The sequence below is a fragment of the Myxocyprinus asiaticus genome, chromosome 48, assembly GCF_019703515.2.
Source record: "Myxocyprinus asiaticus isolate MX2 ecotype Aquarium Trade chromosome 48, UBuf_Myxa_2, whole genome shotgun sequence".
In the NCBI taxonomy this organism is placed as follows: domain Eukaryota; kingdom Metazoa; phylum Chordata; class Actinopteri; order Cypriniformes; family Catostomidae; genus Myxocyprinus; species Myxocyprinus asiaticus.
Window position 1 is genome coordinate 16,252,070 of NC_059391.1, and position 25,596 is coordinate 16,277,665.

A 25,596-nucleotide genomic window follows, 5' to 3' on the forward strand; every position below is an offset into this window, starting at 1 on the left:
ACTCTCCATTTATACTGTAAAAAACATATATTATATTCCCTAACCCTACCCCTAAACCTAACCATCATAGAAACCTTTTGGCATTTTTACATTTTCAAAATAAATTGTTTAGTATGTTTTTTAAGCCACTTAAAAATACACTAGGGGTGTCATCATAAACCACATTTATAGCATAATACCCTTGTAATTACTAGTGTGTAAACTAAAAAAAAAATCCTTGTAAACCACAAAAACCAATACACGCACACACACACACACACACCTAATTGCCTAAGTGGTTAAGAAAACATACTCCATTGTGGGAAATGCATGTAAAATAATGTAATAATGTTACTGTATATATAGTGGACAAAAGCATACAAAATTGCATAATGGCTCCATTTCAACAAGTAATTTTTATCTGTTATTGACCTTTTGCAGCAGAAACATCTTTGTAATTCATTTATATTAATACATTATTTTAAAAAATAACCTCTCTGTATCCTAAAAGTTGGCCACTGCATGCTCATGTGCAGCAGTAGGGGTCCGCAGCAGTGACATCCCCATAATGCCTCCATTCGTTTAAATGAAACCCAGTAAAAAGGCAGCTTTCCCACTCAACGGATGCCGAGAAGGTATGTCAAAACCCTGTTGAGCAGCAGAGATGGGAACTGAGTCAAAGCGAGCTTGTTCAGCCTAGTCCAAGCCCTGCGTCATATTGAGGTGAGTGATGAGAGCACAATTTTAGGTTTGAAACTTGTGCTGGGGTCAAAGAAGACAGTCAGTTGTGTGTGACTCAGTACAGCATGTATGACCATTGAGAAGGCATGTGTCATTCACTGTATAACTTTACGGTTCAACAAGACATTTACAGTACAATACAGAAAGGACATCAATGACTGTGTTTACATCATCTGGTCTTCATTCTGAATAGTACAGGCATATGTCAGCTGTCTAGATCAGATTTCCAAAAACAGGAATATTGGCTTAATCTGGTCATGGTGATGAGGTTCATGCATGTACAAGACGTTTATATAATCAGAAATATGACCAAATTAATCAGATGTTTCCATTCCTCATTTGCCAAAAAATAAATATGGTGATATTCAGAATGGCAGGCACTAGAATCCCTCATTGACCAGAGACCAAGAATTAATTATCATTAAGAGAGCACACATTCAAGATTCACTGCTGTGACACCTTGTGCCTACAGTTTTGTGATTGGCAGAATTCTAATATTAGCCTACAGTTCGTGACATCAGTTGATTTGAGACAAAGAGTCTCTTCATTTTATGACCAGTTAATAGACTATTAGTACTCTTGGTGCCCCTCATCTCTTAGCATTATGCCCTTTATGCATTTAGTGTTATGCTTATAAAATATAGGCAGTTTTGCCTAATCCAGCTTCATCCATGAGTGACTAACACAGTGAAATACGTAAATCATATATATTTAATGTACTCTAGTTTGTGTAATATTTTCTTTAGGAATATGCGCAAATATATTGTAGAGTCTGATTGGTAGTACAGACAGACATTAATAACAAAAGTTATAGGAACGTTTTATGGTAACTTAATAAATCTGTTTACATATTTTGTTATATTAACTATGTATGATATACACAACCCTATCAGAACAGACCTGCAATAAGTCTAGGGTGTAATCTGACTAAAAAGTAGTCAAAAAGTAGTGCAATGCATTACATTTGAAATGCTTGTAATCAGATTACAGTTTTTGAATTTCAGTTTTGAATTACTTGCGTTAGTCTCTATACTTCTAAAATAATAATATTTATGCTTAATACCTTTAAAATTTGAACACATATGTGCATTTATTAGTAATACAGACATTATTTTGAATTTGTTGATCAGAAAAATACAAACTTTTCTGTGAAAAAAATGTTTTAGAAAGTAACTTAAAAGTGAAGTTATTAGTAATGTGGTTACTTTTTTAGATAACCTCACCAGTAAAGTAATCTGATTACAATTTTTAGAGAAGTAATTAGTCATTTGTAGTGGATTATTTTTTTAAGGATCTTACCCAACACTGCTGTGATCCATTTTTGAGAACCTGATTTGTCGTTCCTTTTAAGGAGCGTCAGATTTGACTGAACTACATGTGTCATGCTACTCATTAAGAGCAGATGTAGAATTTCTGAGCCATATTTCACTAATTTGTGAACATTTGCCACTAAAACATTTCTATGCCATGATATAGCATCAACAGTCCTTGACTGGCTTGAAAAGTGTCACCTCAAAGAAAATTCTGCTGTTGAAACCATTCCTTCCTGGTCTACAAAATAAGCAATCCAGCATGTTCACTCTGCTGAATATGTGTTACGTATTTTCCTTTCAGACAAGGGCCTTTGAGCAAACAGCTGATTTGCAGGGCTGCAGCAGTGGAAAAAGAAATTAAAGAATGACAGTCTCAATGACATTTCTTGTAAGTCAGTTTATCTTCATGGTGTGTAGTCCTGTTCTGAGACACAGTACAGCTTTTGCCAGAATCAGACTGATGCATTCTTTCTCATGCTTTGTTACTACCTGTAATGAATAATTTACAAATCTGATTAGATATGAATTACTAAATGATTATTTATTAAATATTTTAATGCCACAACTTTTTATAAAACAAATACTGTACTGTGGGATCCAAAAAAAAAAAAAAAAAAAAAACGAGGCCACACTGACAATCTGGGATTCAAAATCTAATTAAAAAAAGTAAATAAACAAAGTTTCAGGATTTTGAAAAAAAATCACAACAAAGAAAAATTATGTTTAATAACTATACTATATAATAGTTATCTGTTCAACACAAATACCATTTTAAATGATGTCATCATCATGTTACCTGTTCATGACTCTTAACTGGACTACAGAGCCCTTTAAAATTTGGCCCAAATAATCTCACCCCCCTCTTCCCCCCCACCCCCCTTTCCCTCCACCCTGTGCAAAACACAGTGTCGGAAGTATGTCATGTGGAGAAGTCCCATGGTAGGTCCTACCTGAGGGGGGAGGAGTTTCTACAAACATGGTGACCGGGGGCAGAGGGGCCTCTGCCCAAGGAAGACGCAGTTTACCGACAGGGAAACAATTTAGCGGAAGATATCACATGGGGTCACCTACGGGGAACCAGCATATTTGGAGCACCTACCTCAGTACAGGGCCTAATTAGCACACGTACTGGGCCAGCAGTGAGTTTCTCCGCAAACATGTCTGCCACAGGGCTAAGGATGAAAGTCAGCCAGGGATCACAGCTTGTGAACACGACTGGGAGTCAAAAGAGCACATCTTCACCTCAAGGGAGAGGAAAGGCACTATGCGCAAGTAGTACACCCGGCCAGCTGTCCCGAAACTTTCCTGCTCGTACCTGACAGTACACGGGACAAAACCGGCTCAACCCGGAGATTGTAGAACCTTGCACAGGTGTTGGGTGTTGCCCAGCCCACTGCTCTGCAGATGTCTTCCAAAGAGGCGCCACTGGCCAGGGCCCAGGAGGCTGCTAGACTCCTAGTAGAGTGGGCTCGTAACCCCACGGGGGGCGGCATGTCCTGAGCGTGATATGTCATCATGATGGCGTCAACGACCCAGTGGGCGATCCTCTGTTTGGAGACAGCGCTTCCTTTCCGCTGTCCACCAAAGCAGAGAAAGAGCTGCTCGGAGCTTCTAAAGCTCTGCGTGCGATCCAAAAAGATGAGTAAAGCACGCACCGGACACAGCAATGCCAAAGCTGGGTCTGCCTCCTCCTGGGGCAGCACTTGCAGGTTCACCACCTGATCCATAAAAGGGGTCGTGGGAACCTTGGGCACATAGCCCGGTCGGGGTCTCAGGATCACATGAGAGTAACCCAGACCGAACTCCAGGCAAGATTCACCGACAGAGAACGCCTGCAAGTCCCCTACCCTTTTGATGGAAGTGAGCGCAGTCAGGAGGGCAGTCTTCAAAGAGAGTGCCTTAAGCTCAACTGACTCCAGGGGCTCAAAGGGAGCTCCCCGCAGACCCCGAAGGACTACAGAGTGGTCCCATGAGGGGATGAGGCGCGGTCTGGAGGGATTCAACCTCCTAGCACCTCTCAGGAACCTGATGATCAAGATCTCGTGTCGTGATGTGCCGAAATGGCGGCTACATACACCTTCAAGGTGGAGGGGGACAGGACCTCCTGCAGGAAGGAAAGCACCAATTCAACTGCGCATCTCTGGGGGTTTTCATGTCGGGAAGAACACCACTTAGCTAACAGAAACCACTTCAAGGCATACAGGCACCTCGTAAAGGGGGCCCTAGCCTGAGTGATCGTGTCAATCACCGTGGGTGGTAGGCCACTTTGGTCTTCCACATCCCATCCAAGAGCCAGAAGTGGAGATTCCAGAGGTCTGGTCACTGGTGCCAGATGGTGGCCCGTCCCTGAGAAAGAAGGTCCTTACTCAGGGGAATTCACCGGGGGGGGGGGTTGGTTTGTCGCGAGGAGCGTGAGGCCAGTTGGGTGCTACTAGGATGACCTGCTCCTCGTCCTCCCTGACCTTGCACAGGGTCTGTGAAAGTAGGCTCACTGGGGGAAACGTGTATTTGCATAATCCCAGGGGTCAGCTGTGTGCCAGCACGTCTATACCATGGGGTGCCTCGGTCAGGGCGTACCAAAGCGGGCAGTGGGAGTTTTCCTGGGAAGCAAACAGGTCTGCCTGTGCTCGACCGAATTGGACCTCAGCTGGACCACCTGGGGGTGGAGCCTCCACTCTCCCCTGAGCATAACCTGTCATGGCAGCTCGTCCTCTGAGGTGTTTAGGTCACCCGGGATGTGAGTGGCTCGCAGCGACTTGAAGCGCTGCTGACTCCAGAGGAGGAGATAGCGGGCGAGTTGTGACATGCAACAGGAGCGTAGGCCAACACATGCTTGCCCTGGATCAGTGGCCGGAACCTCCGCAGGGCAAGCAGTACTGCAAACAACTCGAGGCAGTTGATGTGCCAACGGAGCTGAGGGCCTGTCCAGGAGCCGGCGGCTGTGTACCCGTTACATACGGCGCCCCAGCCCGTCTTGGAGGTGTCCATCATAACCACAACGTGCCTGGAGACCTGCTCTAGGGGAACCCCTACACGTAGAAATGCAAGGTCGGTCCAAGGGCTTTAGAGGCGGCGACAGATCTGCGTGATGACCACGCAATGTGTCCCGCGGCGCCATGCCCATCTCGGGACTCGAGTCTGAAGCCAGTGTTGAAGCGGTCTCATATGCATCAACCCAAGCGGTGTGGCCACTGTTGAGGATGCCATATGCCCCAGGAGCCTCTGAAAAAGTTTCAGTGGAACCGCTGTCTTCTGTCCGAACGCCTTCAGACAGTTCAGAACCAACTGTGCGCGCTTGTTCGTGAGGCACGCCGTCATCGAGACTGAGTCCAACTCCAAGCCAAGAAGATAGTTGAGGATGTGGACGCCCACTTCCCTTAGCGGGGCAAGGGCTGCCTCTGCAACCTTTGTGAAGACAGGCCGAAGGGGAGGACCTTGTACTGGTACGCCCGGCCCTTGAAAGCAAACCGCAGGAAGGGTCTGTGTCGAGGTAAGACCGAGACGCGGAAGTACGGGTCCTTCAGGTCTACCGCCACGAACCAATCTTGATGCCAGACACTCGCTAAAATGTATTTTTGCGTCAGCATCTTGAATGGGAGTCTGTGCAAGGCCCGGTTCAGTACTTGCAGGTCCAAGATTGGCCGCAACCCACCGCCTTTCTTCGGTACGATGAAGTAGGGGCTGTTAAACCCCTTCATCTCAGCCGGAGGGACAGGCCCTATCGCACCCTTCCTTAGAAGGGTAGCGATCTCTGCACGCAAGGTAGCGGCGTTCTCGCTCTTCACCGAGGTGAAGCGGATGTCTGGCGAACTGAATCGCGTAGCGAAGTCGGACAGTCCGGGTCAGCCATCGCAACGGGTTGGAAAGTGCGAGCTATGCATCCAAACTCCGGGCGAGGTGGACCAAGGGGACAATCACATCGGACATACCGGCGGGTGGGGCCTCGCAGTGGGGCGGAGCCTGAGGTGCCACGTTGAGGGGGCTCGAACCCCGTGGCTGTGCTGAGTCCAGGGACATCTAAGCACTTACCTGGCTCCTGACACCCACCATAAGGAGCACCAAACCTGCCAAAATGGGACGGTGGACGGCAGTCGTGATGACGGCCGTGCACACCTGACATGTGACCCAGGGAACAAGGAAATCACTCTTTTGTTGAAGTTTTGGGTACCGCAGCCTCTTGGGCTTGCGGCGACAAAAGATTATCCTCCCGACCCTCCACCAGAGGATGGAGTGGTCTGTCTACCAGCTCCATAGAAGTGGGTCTCCTCATCCCTGGGTCGCCCGTCTCAGGGGCGCTTCAAAGCCTTCCTAGGGTTCTTGGCGGCCGGCCATAAGATGGGTGGCGTCTCCTTCCTGCGGTGGGCTCCACACCAGGGCTGGGCCATGGGGGTGGGCTGCGGCAGAGCCGGTGCTGTTGCTGCAGGAGGATGCCCTTGGCGACAAGCAGACGGGGTGCGGGGTCTTGAGCCGTGCCGGGACAGGATGTGTTGAATAGCCTCCGTCTGCTGCTTCACCGCTGAGAACTGCTGGGCAAAGCCCTCGACGGTGTCGCCGAACAGGCCAACCTGGGAGATGGGGGCATCAAGGAACCGTGCCTTGTCAGCCTCTCTCATGTCCACCAGGTTGAGCCAAAGGTGGCGTTCCTGGACCAGCAGGGTGGACATCGCCTGCCCGATAGACCGCACCATGACCTTCGTCGCCCAGAGAGCGAGGTCGGTCACCGAGCGCAGTTCCTGCATCAATCCCGGGTCAGAACTACCCTCATGCAGCTCTTTTAGTGCCCTGGCTTGGTGTATCTGCAGGAGAGCCATGGCGTGTAGGGTGGAGGCGGCCTGTCCAGCGGCACCGAAGGCCATAGTCGCCAGAGACGTAACCCTACAGGCGCTGGACAGGGGTTTCAGGCGGCCCCACCAGGTGGCAGCGTTTTGCAGACACAGATGCACCACAACCGCCTTATCCACCTGGGGAATTGCCGAGTAACCCCTGGCAGCCCCACCACCAAGGGTAGTGAGAGCGGAGAAGCTCAAAGACCGGGTCCGGGCAATGAAACGTGCCCGCCGCAACCTCGTGGACTCCTCATGCACCTCCGGGAAGAAAGGGACCCGTGAGCGGCGCTCCTGGCCCAGGGACCAATCGTCAGGCTGCGAGGGTTCATGGGGTGTGGAGGGTTCCACTCCACCCAACACATGCAGCCGCCCAGGCAAGCATGGCTGCCAGCTGCACGTCAGGCTGCGACTGGGCGACCGCACCCGATGGTGGGAGCCCATTTGAGTCCTCAGTGTCAGACTGGACAGCCCGCTCTCCGATGCTGCAATCGAGAGCTCATCCACTTTGTGAGCGCCAAAACGAGATCGCGAACATGCCCTGAGACGAGCCGGCAGTCTCATCACAGCGGGGCAAACAAGCGTACTGGGGAATGGGAGGTCCGTGGGGAGTTACCCGGCAGAGTGGCTCCCACTGGGGTCCCCAAATCGGCCCCAGTGCTAACCGACGCAGCCTCAAACCCATAAGTAAAAGGACCGAGGCGGGGAGCCGCTGAGGTGGTCTTTCCCTCTAATGAAGGAAAAACCACGACCGCAACGTTGCCATGGTCACACTCTCGCAGTGAGAACATGACCCATCCATGAACGCTGTCTCCACGTGGGCAGCGCCCAAGCACGTAAGACCTCGATCGTGGCCATCGGAAGCGGAGAGGTAACGACCGCAACCAGGAAATACACACAAACGGAGAGGCATCTTTAAAAAGACACTCTCCGTTAATGCCACTCTTTTAGAAGGGAAAATATACTCTTTCAGTAGGAAGAATAAACTCTTTTAGCTGCTGAAGCGCCCAGGGGCGTTCTCTGTACTTCACCAGTGCAAGAGGGGGAGAAGCCGCTGTAATACGTCGTAAATCCAACAGCTTTTCGAGGTGAATGGATCGGCATTGTAATTCAGCTCACTGAACACAACCGTGTGCCTCCGAAGAGAAAATCTGAATGAGTGGTTGCATACCAGCTCCTTTTATACCCGTATGTCCGGGGGAGTGGCATGCAAATTCCACTCGCCAATACCCATTGGCCTTTTTTCAAAAAGCAGAGGTGTTTCGGGCTCCCAAGAGTGACCCCTAGTGTCACTACATCGACACAATGTCAAGTGAGTGACAGATAGGGAAACATGTTTAAAACTGCATGCACTCATGAGATGAAGACTCATAAAAGCAGTTTTATTTTACATGGAGATTGACTGCCACATGGGGGCCGCCATGCTGAGATTACATAAACAGCCAAATACTTCTTACTTAATCTTAGTGATGGACCTTATTCACAGTAGTGCCATCTTTAATTTTTGACTAGAATGACAATGAGGCTGTGAAGGACAGACTGTCTTTTCAATGGATTGTACTGTATGTTGAAATGTTTTTGGGTCGTTTCGCTGATGTCATTTCGATGACATTGAAAAACATATTTTCAATAAATTTCAGTAGACAAAAAACTTGAGTTTGTGAAAATTAGATCCTTTATGCAGCTTTATACAGTGCATGCCATTGCAGAGACTGTTACCATGCATTTCATATATCATAAATGACTTCGGAGGGCACTTCGAAGGGAGCACAAGCATGTAAGATCATTTCAAACAGAATTTCCAATGAAAATGACTTAATATATGAGTTCTGAATGACTGTTATTTTTGAGCCCCACATCTTCAGCCCTCCAAAGCAGTTACAGTGGATGGTAATGTCTTCAAAGGGAACAGGGCATAGGGATGATCAGTTCTGTATGGAACACCCTTGCTGTCTATCCTCACCAGGGACAGTTCTAGCGTGGATGTTCTGGGCTTAGCCCAGATCTCTGTGGATACATCTGGGGCCATCCTTTGATGAAATATCAGAATATAATACACTGAATAATAAAAGTTTCAATGTTACATCTGTGAGATGTCATTTAAAGTAAATCTTTAAATATTACTGAAACTAAAACCATAAAGTTCCACTAACTTTTGTCTCGGCTTTAGATATGTTCAAAGATCAGAAGTTACATGCTTTTAAAATAGTACTTTTCCCCTTTCCATAGTTTAGTGCACATTATGTACAATTGACAGTTTTATGCCATTGATTCATTGGGTGCTTTATGTTAGTTTACACTGATTCTTGAGATTAGAGACAAAACATGCTTTAAACCTTTTTTTTTGTTGGTATTTTTTAATAACGAATTAATTTGAAATGGATATATTTGTAGACAAAGGTCTCAGCTAATGAACCATGTAAGGGAACAGGTTTTTATAAAATGTTTTTTTCTGAAAATGTACAGTTATTTACTTCATAACTTACATCTTACTGTAATTTGAGTCAACTTCGTCAGACACACTAAAAAGCATGATATTTGATCCATTCAACAAGAGTGTAAAGTCTTTAATTATCTAATAATGGTATTCATTAAAGGAACTAAGAGATAAAATACATTCTGTAAATTTTTTTCTGTTTTCACAATATTCAGAAAATTCTGACAGAGCTGACAAAATTTATCATTCTTCCATCTTACATGTTTTGTACATTGGAATCATTTTGTTTTTTTTCCCTCAGTTAAAGCTGCCTCTATAACCTGAAATGCCAAAATGATTCCACAATTCTTAACAGATCACAATGGGGTGACGGTGTTGAAGCTGTGACTGCAGAGACTTAAACACTGTTTGTTTAAAATATAAAAAAAGATAAAACTTACCAGATCGGGTGTCCTACTATTGCATCCACCATGAGCAGGAAGTGGGAAATGGGTACTCAGAGTTATAGCTGACCATGACATTGTCTGATTGATTCAAGATTATAAAATAAATATTATGGAGCTGACGCAAAGTGAGGACACAGTTTTAAAGTTTTTTATGGAAAAAATAATTTAAAGTTTCATTTATGTATCCCTACCTTTCATTTGATATTTCTATTTATGAATGTGTCTTAATAAATGAATGTTGCAAAAAACACAAATTTCCTGACTCATGACCTACAAACAAGAGCACAGCTGTACAAATTATTCTTTGTTTTCAAGGTTAGACTATATGTCTAAATATTTGGGACTTGCTGCATATGGATGGACCAACTCAACACAGTTTCCAATATTTCACCAAGATAGAAATATTGACCAGGCACACAGCCGCAATTGCGAGTCGAGGGCACATTTCTTGCATGCGCGCACATACACATGAGTGTTTGAAAGCAGCTGCCAACAAGACAGTGCGTGGGTACTGAATTGAGTCTGTATTTGGTGTTATCAGTACTGCTGAAAGACAGATATCATTAATTTGTATACGTATATTACTTAATAATAAAATATTATTAAAATATTAAAACATAATATATTTTAGTGTCAACTTGATACCGAAGCACTAGTACTTCTGACCAGTGTTGGGTAACATTACTTTTAAAAGTAACTTGTTAGAATATTGCGTTTCTCCTAAAAGTAACTTAATTAAAAAGTAAATATTTATGGAAAGTAAAGCATTATGTTACTTTTTCATTATTTTTGTGTTGCTTTTTTCTCACAGCCACTTTCTCTTCTGCTGTGCTATGCATTCCATACAAATAAGTCATACATTCACTCAACAGAATGTTGACCTCATATTACACTAAAACACACAATTTCCCCAGTTTGTATAGCTAATGCGCATGCGCGTTAGCGAGTTGATTGACAGGTGATGTCTGTATCTAAAATGTGACTGGCTCTTTTACCTGCAAGGCGGGACTTCCTTTCTACATCCATTGACTGTTGGATGCTAGAGCTTCTTGGTTGGGCATTCCAATTTCTCCCATTCAGTTAAACAGAAGTGACTCATCTCTGCTAAATAGTGTCTGGCCTCACACTCTATAGGACTGCAATGCCCATCATGCTCTACATCTCCTCCCTGAAGTTTGCACACTTTTACTCCTGATTTCTCGCAATACAGGGAAAGTAGAGGTATGCAAAAGCAACGCGTTACTTTATTTAAAAAGTAACTCTGATATTATGGTCTAAAATAAAAAATATTGCATTTCTTTACTCGTTACTTGAAAAAAAGTAATCTGATTACGTAACGCGCGTTACTTGTAACACATTACCCCCAACGCTGCTTCTGACATCACTACAAGATGATAAAAATATTCTTATCAAATATGGTGCTTGTATAAGGTCTATGCCCATATAATCTGACACTTTCACTTATGGAATATATAAATCATGACTAACTGTAAATAATGCATTACTACAATGGCATTAGTGACCAAAAACTGTTGCATTTATGAGATGCAGCATCCACACCACTAGGTGTCAGTATAAGACAAATGCAACTCAAACATTGTAATATGAACAAAAATTGATGCACTTTTCAGCAAAAAAAAAAAAAAAAGTTCAAGTCTTTATTACTAACTATGCAAACGTTTCTGTACATCGGGTATGCAATATTTAATTTGCTCTTGCTCAAAATTGTTTATTTTGCAAATAGAATATAATGATTTTGTTTTACAGATCAGGACAGCACTCTTAGTGTAAGCATCCCTGTTGAACAGCCACTGCGCCCCCTGCTGAGTGGGACCATGGTTATTCCATGCTACTTTAAGGACAGCACTGTCCATGACCCTGGTGCCCCAACCATTGCCCCACAGTCCCACCGCATTAAATGGAGCTACATCTACAAGGGCAGGATGACCCTTATTCTGGTTGCCACTGGGGGTCTAGTACAGGCTGAAACAGACTACCTGGACCGGGTCCATATGGTTAATTATCCCATGGTGCCAACAGATGCTACTATTGAGATCTCAGAACTCTAGGTGACATCTAGCCCTGCCAGGCAGCAAAAAGTTGAAGGGATAGTTCACCCAAATGTCATCATTCATTCCCTGTCTGTTATGTTTTAAAACCGAATTACTTTCTTTCTTCCATGGAACATAAAGGAAAATTTTAGACAGAAATTTAGCCTCAGTCACTATTAACATTGTCCATACAATGAAACTGAATGGTGATTGAGACAGTCATGCTGCCTAACATTTCCTTTTGTGTTCCATGGAAGAAAGAATGTAATACAGGTTTGGAACAACATGATGGGACTAAATGATGTTAGATTTTAAATTTTGGGTTAACTATCCTTTTAAGTGGTGTGAGTGAATGAGCATGTCCACTATGTCAAAGTAGGAGTAGTCAAGGAGGTCTATAAAACCTGGAGAGTATATATATATATATATATACACATACAGTGTATATATACAGTTGTGCTCAAAAGTTTGCAGATACCCTTGGAGAATTGGTAATATATGTACCATTTTTAAAGAAAACATGAGTGAGCAGGCAAAACACATTTCTTTTATTTCTTATGGGATTCATATTCAACTGTAGGTTATAACAGAATGGCACAATCATAAAACAAAACATGGCAACAAAGAAAAAAATTAAATGACCCCTGTTCAAAGGTCTGCATACCCTTAGTTCTTAATACTGAGTATTGCCCCCTTTAGCATCAATGACAGCGTGCAGTCTTTTGTAATAGTTGTCTATGAGGTCCCAAATTCTTGTAGGTGGTATAGCTGCCCATTCATCTTAGCAAAATGCCTACAGGCCATGCAAAGTCTTTGGTCGTCTTGCATGAACCGCAAGTTTGAGATCTCCCCGGAGTGGCTCGATGATATTAAGGTCAGGAGAATGTGATGGCCACTCCAGAACCTTTACCCTTTTCTGCTGTAACCACTGGTGGTTCAACTTGGCCTTGTGCTTAGGGTCATTGTCACGCTGGAAAGTCCAAGTGTGTCCCATGCGCAGCTTTCGTGCAGAAGAATGCAAATTGTCTGCCAGTATTTTCTGATAACATGCTGCATTCATCTTGCCATCAATTTTCACAAGATTCCCCGTGCCTTTAGAGCTCACACACCCCCAAAACATCAGTGAGCCACCACCATGCTTCACAGTGGGGATGGTATTCTTTTCACAAAAGACCTTGTTGACCCCTCTCCAAACATAGCGCTTATGGTTGTGACCATAAAGCTCTATTTTGGTCTCGTCACTCCAACAGTGTGCCAGAAGCTGTGAGGTGTGTCAAGGTGTTGTCGGGCATATTGTAACCGGGCTTTTTTGTGGCATTGGCACAGTAAAGGCTTCTTTCTGGCAACTCTACCATGCAGCTCATTTTTGTTCAACTATCGTCGTATTGTGCTCCTTGAAACAACCACACTGTCTTTTTCCAGAGCAGCCTGTATTTCTCCTGAGGTTACCTGTGGGGTTTTTTTTGTATCCCGAACAGTTCTTCTGGCAGTTGTGGCTGAAATCTTTCTTGGTCTACCTGACCTTGGCTTGGTATCAATAGATCCCTGAATTTTCCACTTCTTAATAAGTGATTGAACAGTACTGACTGGCATTTTCAAGGCTTTGGATATCTTTTTATTTCCTTTTCCATCTTTATAAAGTTCCATTACCTTGTTACGCAGGTCTTTTGACAGTTCTTTTCTGCTCCCCATGGCTCATTATCTAGCCTGCTCAGTGCATCCACATGAGAGCTAACAAACTCATTGACTATTTATACACAGGCACTAATTGCAATTTAAAAAGCCACAGGTGTGGGAAATTAACCTTTAATTGCCATTTAAACCTGGGTGTGTCACCTTGTGTGTCTGTAACAAGGCCAAACATTCAAGGGTATGTAAACTTTTGATCAGGGCCATTTGGGTGATCATTATGATTTAAAAAGGAGCCAAACAACTATATAATAATAAATGGCTTCATATGATCACTATCCTTAAATAAAAGACTTTTTTTTTTTTTTTTTTTTGCATGATCAGTTATATTTTCAAAATCAAATCAAAATTTCTTCCAGGGTATGCAAACTTTTGAGCACAACTGTATATATATATATATATATATATATATATATATATATATATATATATATATATACACACAGTTGAAGTCAGAAGTTTACATACACCTTAGCCAAATACATTTAAACTCAGTTTTTCACAATTCCTGACATTTAATCGTAGACATTCCCTGTCTTAGGTCAGTTAGGATCACTACTTTATTTTAAGAATGTGAAATGTCAGAATAATAGTAGAGTGAATGATTTATTTCAGCTTTTATTTATTTCATCACAATCCCAGTGAGTCAGAAGTTTGCATACATTTGTTAGTATTTGGTAGCATTGTCTTGGAATTGGTGGAATTTTCCAAGCTGCTTAAAGGCATAGTTAACTTAGTGTATGTAAACTTCTGACCCACTGGAATCGTGATATAGTCAATTAAAAGTGAAACAATCTGTCTGTAAAAAATTGTTGGAAAAATTACTCGTGTCATGCACAAAGTAGATGTCTTAAGCGACTTGCTAAATCTATAGTTTGCTAATATTAAATCAGTGGATTGGTTAAATAACTGAGTTTAACCACCCCCCGCGATACTACAAAATCATAAAATATTTGCGCTTCATAAGTTGCTTCACATTCTTTGTGCATATCACCACCTATTAGGTAGGGAGGAGAATTTATAGTAAAAAAAAAAGACTACCTATCATATCACTTCAGAAGACATGGATTAAACCACTGGAGTCATTATGTTAATTTATGTGCTTTTTGGAGCTTCTAAGTTCTGGCCACCATTCATTTGCATTGTATGGACCTACAGAGCTGAAATATTCTTCTAAAAATCTTTGTTTGTGTTGAGCAGAAGAAAGAAAGTCATACACATCTGGGATGGCATGAGGGTGAGTAAATGATGAGAGAATGTTCATTTTTGGGTGAACTATCCCTTTAAAAACCAAACATCATATGGTGCTTTTCCACTCCACTAAACTAAATACTGCCCTCTGCAGGGCTAGATGACACTAATTATTGCAAAGTTTACCCTGCTTTGTGACTCCTTGAATGCCAGGCCATAACCATGTCTGGAACAAAGGGGGGGACCAAACCATTTTGGGGGTGGGGGGTCACGGGTGTTGAGGTCACAAATATAATGGTCCTCTTTGGTCCTTTAATATAGTTAAGGTGCTAAATGCAATAATTTTCTGAATAAAGGCTTGAAATGCGATAAAGGCCCAAAATTTTATATTTTTTTTGTTTTAAAAGATACATGTATTTTTTTAAGTTCACACAGTACAAGACAAAAACTGTGCCTGCATTGCTAGCAATTTGCCTGTTTCAGTCATCCTTTCTTTTTTGAGCTGTCTCAAAGAAAAGATGAATATAATTTGAATTTCTTTTCATCATTTATGTATCTGTAAATTGACATGACTGTGTCAGCTGGCTAGCAAAATGAAAATACACAAATTTATTTTACTGTCCTCAAATTGACCCTCATTTTTTTTGCTCCCAGTAGAGTCATAACACAATATTTTTTTCAAGAATCCTAACACTAGGGGGGCCTGGGTAGCTCAGTGGTAAAATACACTGGCTACCACCCCTGGAGTTCATTAGCTGGCTAGTTCAAATCCCAGGGCATGCTAAGTGACCCCAGCCAGGTCTCCTAAGCAACCAAATTTGCCCAAAAGAAAAAAAGAATCCTAACGCTGCTCCTTTCCATACAAAAACAGTTCATATTGACCACTGCTGTCAAGGTCCAAAGAGGAAAAATACCATAAAAGTTCTCCATATAACACATAGCTGCTGTATGTCCCCAGAAAGCTTGGAATATTGTGTACTTGTCAAATGGACTACTGTTATGATGTCTTTATTCTGAACCTTTAATAGTGCTTTATACTATTTGTCCTTTTTGAAGCTTGACAGCTCCTGCTAACTATAAACTGTTATTGTATGGAACAGAGCTGCTTAAAATATCTATTTTAATGTTCAAAGAAAAAACCCAGCATATGTGATTTGAACAACATAAGGGTGAGTAAAGTAAAAGTACATTTTCAATTTTTTGGTGAACTATTCCTGGTGGTTCATTTTTTTTAGCACAAACCTAACAAGACATACTCAAAATAAAGGATCTTTTAAAAGAAGACACTTAAGAGATGCTATACAAAATTCAGAATTAATTAAAGACCTAAAGAAATTATTTAGGAAATCTTAAATTGATTTTAAATTATTACCTAATATTTGCAATAAGAATATATGACACTGTCCTTGCCAAACCTAAAAGCACAATAAAGAGTCACAGGTCTTACCATGTTCTAGTTCTGGGCGTATCTGATTATTGGGGGTACTTGTCCCCTTCAAAGTACTATACTGTGGTTATGGCCCTGCTTGAATGACTCTATCTAACCGACAAAAAAGGCACAAAGCAATATAAAAGTGAAGAAAAATAAATCATCACCTAAATGTTCCTCCCTAAACTAAAGGAGGGGTGTTCCACTACCGTACTGAATCCAGGCGCTCCGCTTACACATTTGAAGAAGCACAACTAGCTTGTCAAAGGCTGGGTGCAGTCATAGCTACCGCTGAACTCCTTCAAGCTGCTTATGAGGCTGGACTTCATCAATGCAATGCAGGCTGGCTACAGGACCAAACTGTCAGGTTAGGGTTTTGTTTTGTTTTGTTTTGTTTGTTTTGTTTTGTCATTTTAGAGGGATAGTTTACCCAGAATTTTTGTTTCTTCCAAACCTGTGAATTTTCTAATTTCCGTGGAACACAGAATATGTTTGGCAGTATGTTAGTATCAGTCCCTGTTCACTTTCATTGCATAAATTTGCCATACAGTGACAGTTAATTGAGGTAATTGAGTAGAATCTTCTTTTGTGCTCCACGGAATAAAGAAAGTAAAATGGGTTTGGAACAACACGAGGGTAAGTAAATAATGATGACAGAATGTACATTTTTGGGTGAACTATTCCATTAACACCTTATGTGATATTCTGCATTGGGGTTAGGTATCCAATTGTGTATCCTCGAAATAAGTGCTCTGGAGATCAAGAGAATGCCCCTGGTGTACGCACCTACAGTGCTAGGCCTGCACACGAGTGGTATGATGTATACTGTTACATGGACCAATTAAAGGGTGAGTATGCTTAATGCATGGTAAATGTTACATATATCGTACACTGTTCCAGGGTTATTATAGTTTTAAAAATTGTATTTAGTTTTTTTGCTTCTATTTTATTTTCAGTTCATTTTTTTCTGTTAAATTTAGTTTCATTAGTTTTCACTCTACAACTTTTAGTTTTTTTCAATGTTTCTAATTTTAATTAGTGATAGTTTTTCAGTATGTGTTTTCATGACATACTGTTTTTTTTATAATTTTAATATCTTCTCTGAGGTCCACTTATAACGTTAGTAAAGGTTTTTAGTTTTTTTTGCACCAAAACAGTCATAATTTAGTAATATAGAATAATCTACACTGTCTCTGGCCCTCTGTCTGAAACGTGCATTTTTAGCTCTCTGGCCCTTCAAGGCTTCAATGTAAACACCCACTGTTATGATTGGCTAACATCGTGCAGCCCTTCCAATACGGCCATATTTGAAATGCATTTGAAACTCAGGATTAACATATAACCCACATCCAACACATTTCATCAGAGACACTGGTCTTCACAGGAGCGACATCTCACATCTTCCATGTTTGTTTACACACAGGACCTCATGTATTTCTCCCAGTCTGTGGCAGCAGCAGAATGAGATGCGTTTTTTTAAAAGTTGTGCTTGTACCGCCCTTAAAATGTGGTTCACGTTGCTGGAAACATCGAAACGATCAAAGATGTCCATCAAGTGCATGTTTACATAAGACCTACAATTAAAAATAGCGCAGATGGTTGCAAAAACGGTACAGGACGCCTTCAAAACAGCGAGAAACAGCGCAGCTGAATGAAATACAATGGAGGTCTCCTTTTTAGAGTTATAACTTGACATTGCGTCTTTTAAAAGTGCCGCGTGTCACGAAACACTGGGGAAAACAGGACCCAAGAGCAGAGGAGATAAATGTCAGTCTTTTATTAAACCCAAAAACACAAAAGGCGCTCCAGCGCCAGCTCGTCCGAGCTCAAAAAGGAAAACCATTAAGCGGGCAAGGGATAAGAGTTCGTGAGATGGGTGTGTGTGTTGCAAAAACCAGGAAAGTGATTTTCCTGACACGCAGGCACAGTTCCGAGGAATCCTCCTCCAACAATGCTGTGTGCAGCACTGGCGATCTGCAGGAAAACACACTTCCACATACACTCACAATCACTGTCACAAACGCACGACAGCAAGCACAAACAGAAACAATGATCCAACATCGGACATGGCACACAAAGGGAAATAAATAGGGGGAAACAAACTCACAGCTGAAGGTTGTAACAAATCAGCGTTCCCATGGAAACAATCAGGGTTCCCATGGAAGCGCTGATTCAGCATACCAGCGGAAAAGCCCACGTTAGCATTAGAGCCAAAACTTACCTCAGCGTGCTGCCTTAAATTGAAGCTGTGATTTTAATCTTGAAATATCAGCTTGTCTTGGTGTTAAGTGAAGGCATTGCATGACGAAACTATCATTTTTTTCACTGTGAAGAGCTTGATGCTGCAACAGTGATAGACTCAGCTTGACAGTCTGTGACAGCGTGTGCAGCTGTGAACTTCCGTTCTCATAAAAGTCCCATTCAATAATCTCTTAATAAATTACACATTAACTAAAATTGTAAAGAAGTAAAAGTAAAAAAATTTCATTAGAAATGTACTTGTGTGAGAATAAAAAGTAACCACTTTTAAACCTACTCTAGAAGTAAAACATTTTTCCCAAAAGTTACCCAAGTAAATGTAACGGAGTAAATGTAGCGCGTTACTACACACCTCTGGTCCTAGTGATGTCACTTAGTTCCACAAATTCCAAACGAGCCATTTCTGAAGCTTGGTTAAAATAAATTATCTTTTTCTATTAATATAATTATAATAATAATAATTTTCTTTATTTATCACACATTATACATTTGCACATATACAGTGAAATTCTTCTTTTTCACATATCCCAGCTAGGCTGGGGTCAGAGTGCAGGGTCAGCCATGATACAGCGCCCCTGGAGCAGATAGGGTCAAGGGCCTTGCTCAAGGGCCCAACAGTGGCAGCTTGGTGGTGCTGGGGCTTGAACCCCTGACCTTCTGATCAGTAACCCAGAGCCTTAACCGCTGAGCCACCACTGCCCATATTATGGAGGAAATGTTCAGTTCTGAAACTTACAGAATGCTATTATAAGACAATGACCTTTTTGATGATATGTCACAAAATCAAGAAAATTTTGGTTCCTCATGGCATGAACATTTAAGAATATATGGCAGCCAAAGGTAATGTTTAATGGATATCATTTAAATATGTTTAACAGTGTTTAATTTTTTAGGACCGTCTAATGTTTTTGCTATCTAGGGTCATTTTCATATTTAATAACAACGAGTTGTACAGTATGATGTATACATAAAATAAATTATATCTATATGAATTATATATACAGTACATTGTATATTACTTTAATATACTCTATATTAGTATTTTATAGCCATGAAAATTTAGTTTAGTTTAGTTTCAGTTTTTACAATTATGTTAGTGATGCTATTTTTATTTCAGTCAACGAATATGTTTTTATGTAGTTTTCATTTTAGTTTTTTTGCTAATGAGAGTAACACTGCACTTGATACATTTATTTAATCAACAATATAATCTCTATAAATTCTAAAAACATAATCTCTATAAACTATACATTTCTTGGGCTCTATCTCTTAGGGGAGATTTTACACAAGATTTCACTGGCAGGCTTCACCTACTATGAAGCTGTTGCCCATTGCAGAAAACTGGATGCTACTCTTGCCTCAACTGGAGAACTTCACGCTGCCTGGAATCAGGGTTTCCACAAGTGCAGTCCTGGCTGGCTCTCTGATCGCAGTGTCCGCTATCCTGTCCGCAATCCACACATCGGTTGTGGTGGAAACAGAACCGGAGTGCATACTATTTATGCCAACACAAACCAAACAGGCTTCCCAAACCCATACTCCAGATATGATGTCTATTGCTTCAAAGGTACCACATTTGGAAGTGGCAGTCCAAGTTGGGACATATCTGGAAGTGGCAGTCCCAGTGGAGACATATCTGGAAGTGGCAGTCCAAGTTGGGGCATAAATGGAAGTGGCCTTCCATGTAGGGGCATATCTGGAAGTGGGAGACCCAGTGGGGACATATCTGGTTCTGGAAAAAGTGGCGATGTATCAGGTCACCTTGTTAGGTTCCTAGAAGGTGCAGATATTTTCAGCTGGCAGACTTCAGCCTCAGGCAGTGCTCAAGAGGCAAGAGAAGGGAGTGGTAGTGGCAGTGGTGATATAATTTTTTCTATAATAGGATCTGGAGAAGAATCGGGTGATTCAGTTGCACTACCAACACCAAAAGCTATGGAGGAGCCATCTGTTACTGAGGGTAAAACACTGATCAAAACTATTATATTGTCTTTTCATTCACCAAGTAAGCATGTACCTTCATGTTAAAGGTGTACTTTCATCATTTGCTCACTCTCATCTTGTTCCAAACCTAAATGGCTTTCTTTCTTCTATGGAACAGAGAATGACACGCTAGTCAGAATGTTCAGTCTCGATTGAATTCCATTACATCTTACTGGTGACTGAGACTAACATTCTGCCTAATATTGCTTTTTTGTGTTCCACAGAAGAAAAAGTAATATGGGTTTGAAACAAAATGAGATTGAGTAAATTCATTTTCATTTTTGGGTGAGCTATTCTAACCCTTGTGGTGATGGCTCATGTTCTGTATAAGATGGCATTGCGGTCTGTCAGTGCCCATCAGGATTCAGTGGGGAGAACTGTTCAACACATAAGGGAAAAGTTTAGAGCAAATTGAAAGTAATTGACCAGTAGCTCCATTATTGAACCTCCCGACAAGGGTTTACTATAACATAAATTACCTAATTCTTCCCCCAAGCATGTGAAATGAACAGATAGACATACTGTATATACTGTTCCCTGCTGAAAAGACCAGCTTTGACCAGCATTTACATTTAATCATTTAGCATATGCTGTCATGCAAAGCATCTTAATAATTCAAGGGAGAACAGTTCTGCTACATACCAGATTTCCATAAGTAGCAGAGTAGTACAATGCTAAAGCAGAAGTGTAAGTGAACCCTTACAAAAATTCTGGCAAGTTCTGACAAACTTGCCGCAAACTTGCTGCTAACTTGCCACAAATTTGCAGCAAATGAGCTTTGCAGCAAACTCTTCACTGTCGCCAAAGGTTTGCTGTAGGTTCACCTCTACCAGTGAAGAGCTGCAAACTTCTGGCAAACATTTGTGGCGAATCACAAGCTCATTAGCATATGAAAATAATGAGTGGGAAATTTGCATCAAGTTTGCATCAAGTTTGTCATAACTCTAGATTTTTTGTAATGGATAGTTTAGTTACTTATTTATTTTTTCATTCTTTTTGCCCCGGGTGGAGACACCAGCACACTAGCATCCTATGCTGGAGACTAGCATCCCAAACACAACATACTGTATGCTGGTAACCAGCTATGCTAGTCTTGTCAGCATAAAAAGATAGATAATGAAGAGTCTTTGTAATATGCACCCTTTGTAAAGGAATCTGAGAGTCAGTCTTTTAGGTTCAACCACATGTCTCTAATTCCCTTCTCTTGCTACTATGCTTCTTTCTACAGACCTGGGTACATTTTGCTAGCCTAGCATGATTAGCCTTTTCTTAAATACTCATATTGAAGATTGAAGAACTCATTGTCTCCTCTGCATTGTTAGTGGTGCAGGGATGTGCTGAGGGGTGGATAGAGTTCATGGGCAGCTGTTACATGCATTTTGAAGAGTGTGAGACCTGGTCCAGTGCTGAGCAGCACTGTCAGGAGCTCAACTCTCACCTGGTTAGCATATCATCCCAGCAAGAACAAGAGTTTGTCAGAGGTGAGTAGAATCTCATCACTTATGAGGATGTGCACCTGCCTGTTGATCTAATTAGAAATGCTTGTAAATTTTAAAATCACCTAGCTCGGGCTCATGACTATGTGTGGATTGGACTCAGTGACAAGGCTGTGCAGAATGAGTTTCGTTGGACAGACGGAAGCCCTTTGGTGAGAAATAAGTCCTCCAAGATTCTTTCCAAATTGAGAGATGAATGTGATCCAAGACATTTTGCAATGGTCATTTCAAGCAGTGTTAATTCTCTGCAGGAATATGAAAACTGGAGACCCAAACAGCCAGATAATTACTTCAGCACAGAAGACTGTGTTGTGATGATATGGCGTGTGGATGGCCAATGGAATGACATACCCTGCAACTACCATCTTCATTTCACTTGCAAGAGTGGACCTGGTAAGAAGAGGGGCTGTACAGGCCGAATGGTTTCTGGTGCTAAAAATAACAAAAAATAAAACAGAATGCATATGTGTCGAGCAGTGTTCGGTGTAATCTGATTTCAAAGTAATTAGCTTCTATAATCTTAATGCTTTTAATTAAAAAAGTAGTGTGATGCATTATATTTTACATTCTTGTAATCAGATTGCAGTTACTGACTTTTAGTTAAGTTAACTGTTACACAAAATAATATTATTAATGAAGAATACATTTTTAATTGTAAGGGAGATTGTGTGTGGTACTGATTACTTGCGTGTGACAATGAAAGAGAATAATATAGACATTATTTTGAATCGTAAAAAAAAATTCTGTCAAAAGAGTTTTAGAAAGTAATTTTAAAGTCGAGTAATTAGTTACTGTATGTGATACATTTTTCAATTAAGTATTCAAAGATATCTGATTATTTGTTTAGTGAAGTAGTTAGTAATTTGTAGTGAAATGCATCTCGAGACGCATTATAAAAATTTGAGGTTCTATTTATGTTGACACCGCTTCTAAAAAAAAACACGGTAGTCCTGCATAAGATGCGGTGCAATGGTCAAAGACGTCTGTTTAGCATGTTTACATAGAACAACCATTGAGAAACAGCGTGGAAAGATGCTAAAACTGGCAAAAACTGTCCCTAAGACTTCCGTCTGAATCTGTATGTCTATAGCAGCGGTGCTTTAAAAGGAATTAATTTAAAGATGCAACCCTTCTGAGAGGGTTTTACAGTGCAAAACATCTAACAGCTAAAGCACAGCACACATTTAGCATGCAAAGCACCACCAATCTCACTAATAAGAATTGTTACCCCTCCGTAATTGTAATGTGGTAGTAATGGACAATGGATACTGTCAATGCAGATGAAGTACTTTTGTCTTGTTTTATGCAGAATAGAAATGTTTTTGCTGTTTTTTGTTTACTTTTTTACTGTAGTCACATGTTCATCACCTCCTGTGGTGAAGAATGCCAGGATGTTAGGCAATCACAAAGATCGCTAGCCTGTTAACTCGATCATTCGATACCAGTGTGACAGTGGGTTCACGCAGCGCCACCTGTCTGTGGTGCGCTGTATGACAGATGGTCAATGGGAGAAGCCTCAAGTGGAGTGCACAGGAGTTAAGTGTACTCCACAGACACTGTAGGTTAAGGAATACTTGTAGAGGATGCACTGGATGAAGTTAAAGGGATAGTTCACCCAAAAATGAAAAGTCTCTTATCATTTACTCACCCTCATGCTATCCCAGATGTGCATGACTTTCATTCTTCAGCAGAACACAAACACATTTTTTTAGAAAAATATCTCAGCTCTGTAGGGCATAACAATGCAAGTGAATGGTGACCAGACCTTTGTAGCTCCAAAAATCAGATAAAGGAAACATAAAAGTAATCCATATGACTCCAATGTTTAAATCCATATCTTCAGAAGCGATATAATAGATGTGGGTGAGAAACAGAGCAATATTTAAGTCCTTTTTAACCCTAAATTTCCACTTCAACTTTCACTTTCAGATGTGAAAGTGAAACTATACAGGCATCACATGTGACTTTCAGAAGTGAAAGTGGAGATTTAGAGGGAAAAAAGGACTTACATTTTGATCTGTTTCTCACACACACCTAAGATATTGCTTCTGAAGATGTAGATTTAACCAGGTATGGATTACTTTTATGTTTCCTTTATTTGATTTTTGGAGCTACAAAGGTCTGATCACCATTCACTTGCATTGTATGGACCTACAGAGCTGAGATATTCTTCTAAAAATCTCACACATCTGGGATGGCATGAGGGTGAGTAAATGATGAGATAATTTTCATTTTTGGGTGAACTATCCTTTTAGTATTACAGTCATGGTAAATATTCAAATGTACCAGCGTCCTTTTAAAACCATGTAGCTCTTTATGCTTTATTGTGAATCCATTTCAATTACTGTAAATTGTCAGTCCCAACTGTAAAGTCAACAAATGTATTTGTGTCAGTGTTAATACCTTCCTCAACAGGTAAAACAAACAACAGGCTACTGAAAAGATCCCTCAAGTCTCATCCTAAAGCAGTCAATAGTCGGACATGGAGAAAGGTCCTCTAAACCAGACAAAGTGCATTCACTTCAAAACATCCAGAAGACTGTAAATCATAAATCTCATCTTTACAGAAGCCTCATTTACCCACAAAAAAACCCGAAAGACAAGGGACCAACTTAATGTAATGATACATTTTTCTGTAGTTCACCTGGCTGATTGGGTTTCAAGTGCTATTTAGATCTCTGTTTTTGGGGGGAACCTAAAAAGAGATTTGATTTTATTCTACCATATTTAAGTCCATAATTGCTGGTTAATAAGAGATTAACAAACTATAAGAAACAAAAGTATAAAGACTAAATTGCACAGAGTTCCCTTGAGTTTTTAGTTTAGGTAAACAATTACATAAAACAAGAGTAAAGGATGGGTATTCATTTTACCATTAGTGCAAGTATTTACAAAAGTTTCTTCCAGGCCACAAAGTGACACTGTTGTTTACTTGTGTGAACTGCTAACATTTACCCACCATTGCTTTACAAACCTACATTGTCCAAAGCTGCCTTCTAATTTGCACACTTCTAGTTCACACTAAAAGTATGTACTTTCCTGGTGTTTGAAAAGTACTTTTAAATATGCAAAAGAGAAGACTACACTAGTATTGGGACATGCTACGTCATGAAAATTGCATCTGTTACCACAGATTCCCTTGCCACATATTGTTTGCATTTGCATCTATAGAGACATTAACTATTTTAAAATCATCATTACTATACTTTAACTGTAGGTTAATACATTTTTAAACTGTTGAGGCAGCTTCAGCTTTGCATTCCTCATAATTTTTCTAAACCTGAAAGAGAAGGCTGTAATATTAGCCCCCAAAGCATACACAGATTCATACATAGAAAATCGAAGTAGTCCGGAAACTGTTCAACATTTGACCAATTGTGGGGCTTTTCCACTGCACGGTACAGCTCAATTCGACTCGACTCTGCTCGCTTTTTGGGGGTTTTCCATTGTGGATAGTACCTGGTACCTGATACCTTTTTTAGTACCACCTCGGTTGAGGTTCCAAGCAAGCCAAGCCGATACTAAATGTGACATCAAAACCCTGCAGATCACTGATTGGTCAGAGAGAATCGTCACTACCAGCGTCACTGGATTTGCGACATGGGACATCAACCCGCTAGTTTTAAAGTTAGCAACAGCGACAGCAATATCATTTGGTCACGTGACTTTCGAATTGTAAAAGAAATGGCTGTGTGCAAAACCACGCTGTGGTCAATAAATGAGGTGCAGACGTTCCTCTCGTTAGCGACGAACAAAACAACG

The 25,596-nt window shown here is 41.2% G+C and overlaps 1 pseudogene; it reads left to right on the forward strand.

Moving 5' to 3' along the window:
* Nucleotides 1–565: 565 nt before the first annotated feature.
* On the forward strand, nt 566–24,335 carry LOC127437346 (aggrecan core protein-like; annotated as a pseudogene).
* The last annotated feature ends 1,261 nt before the right edge of the window (nt 24,336–25,596 follow it).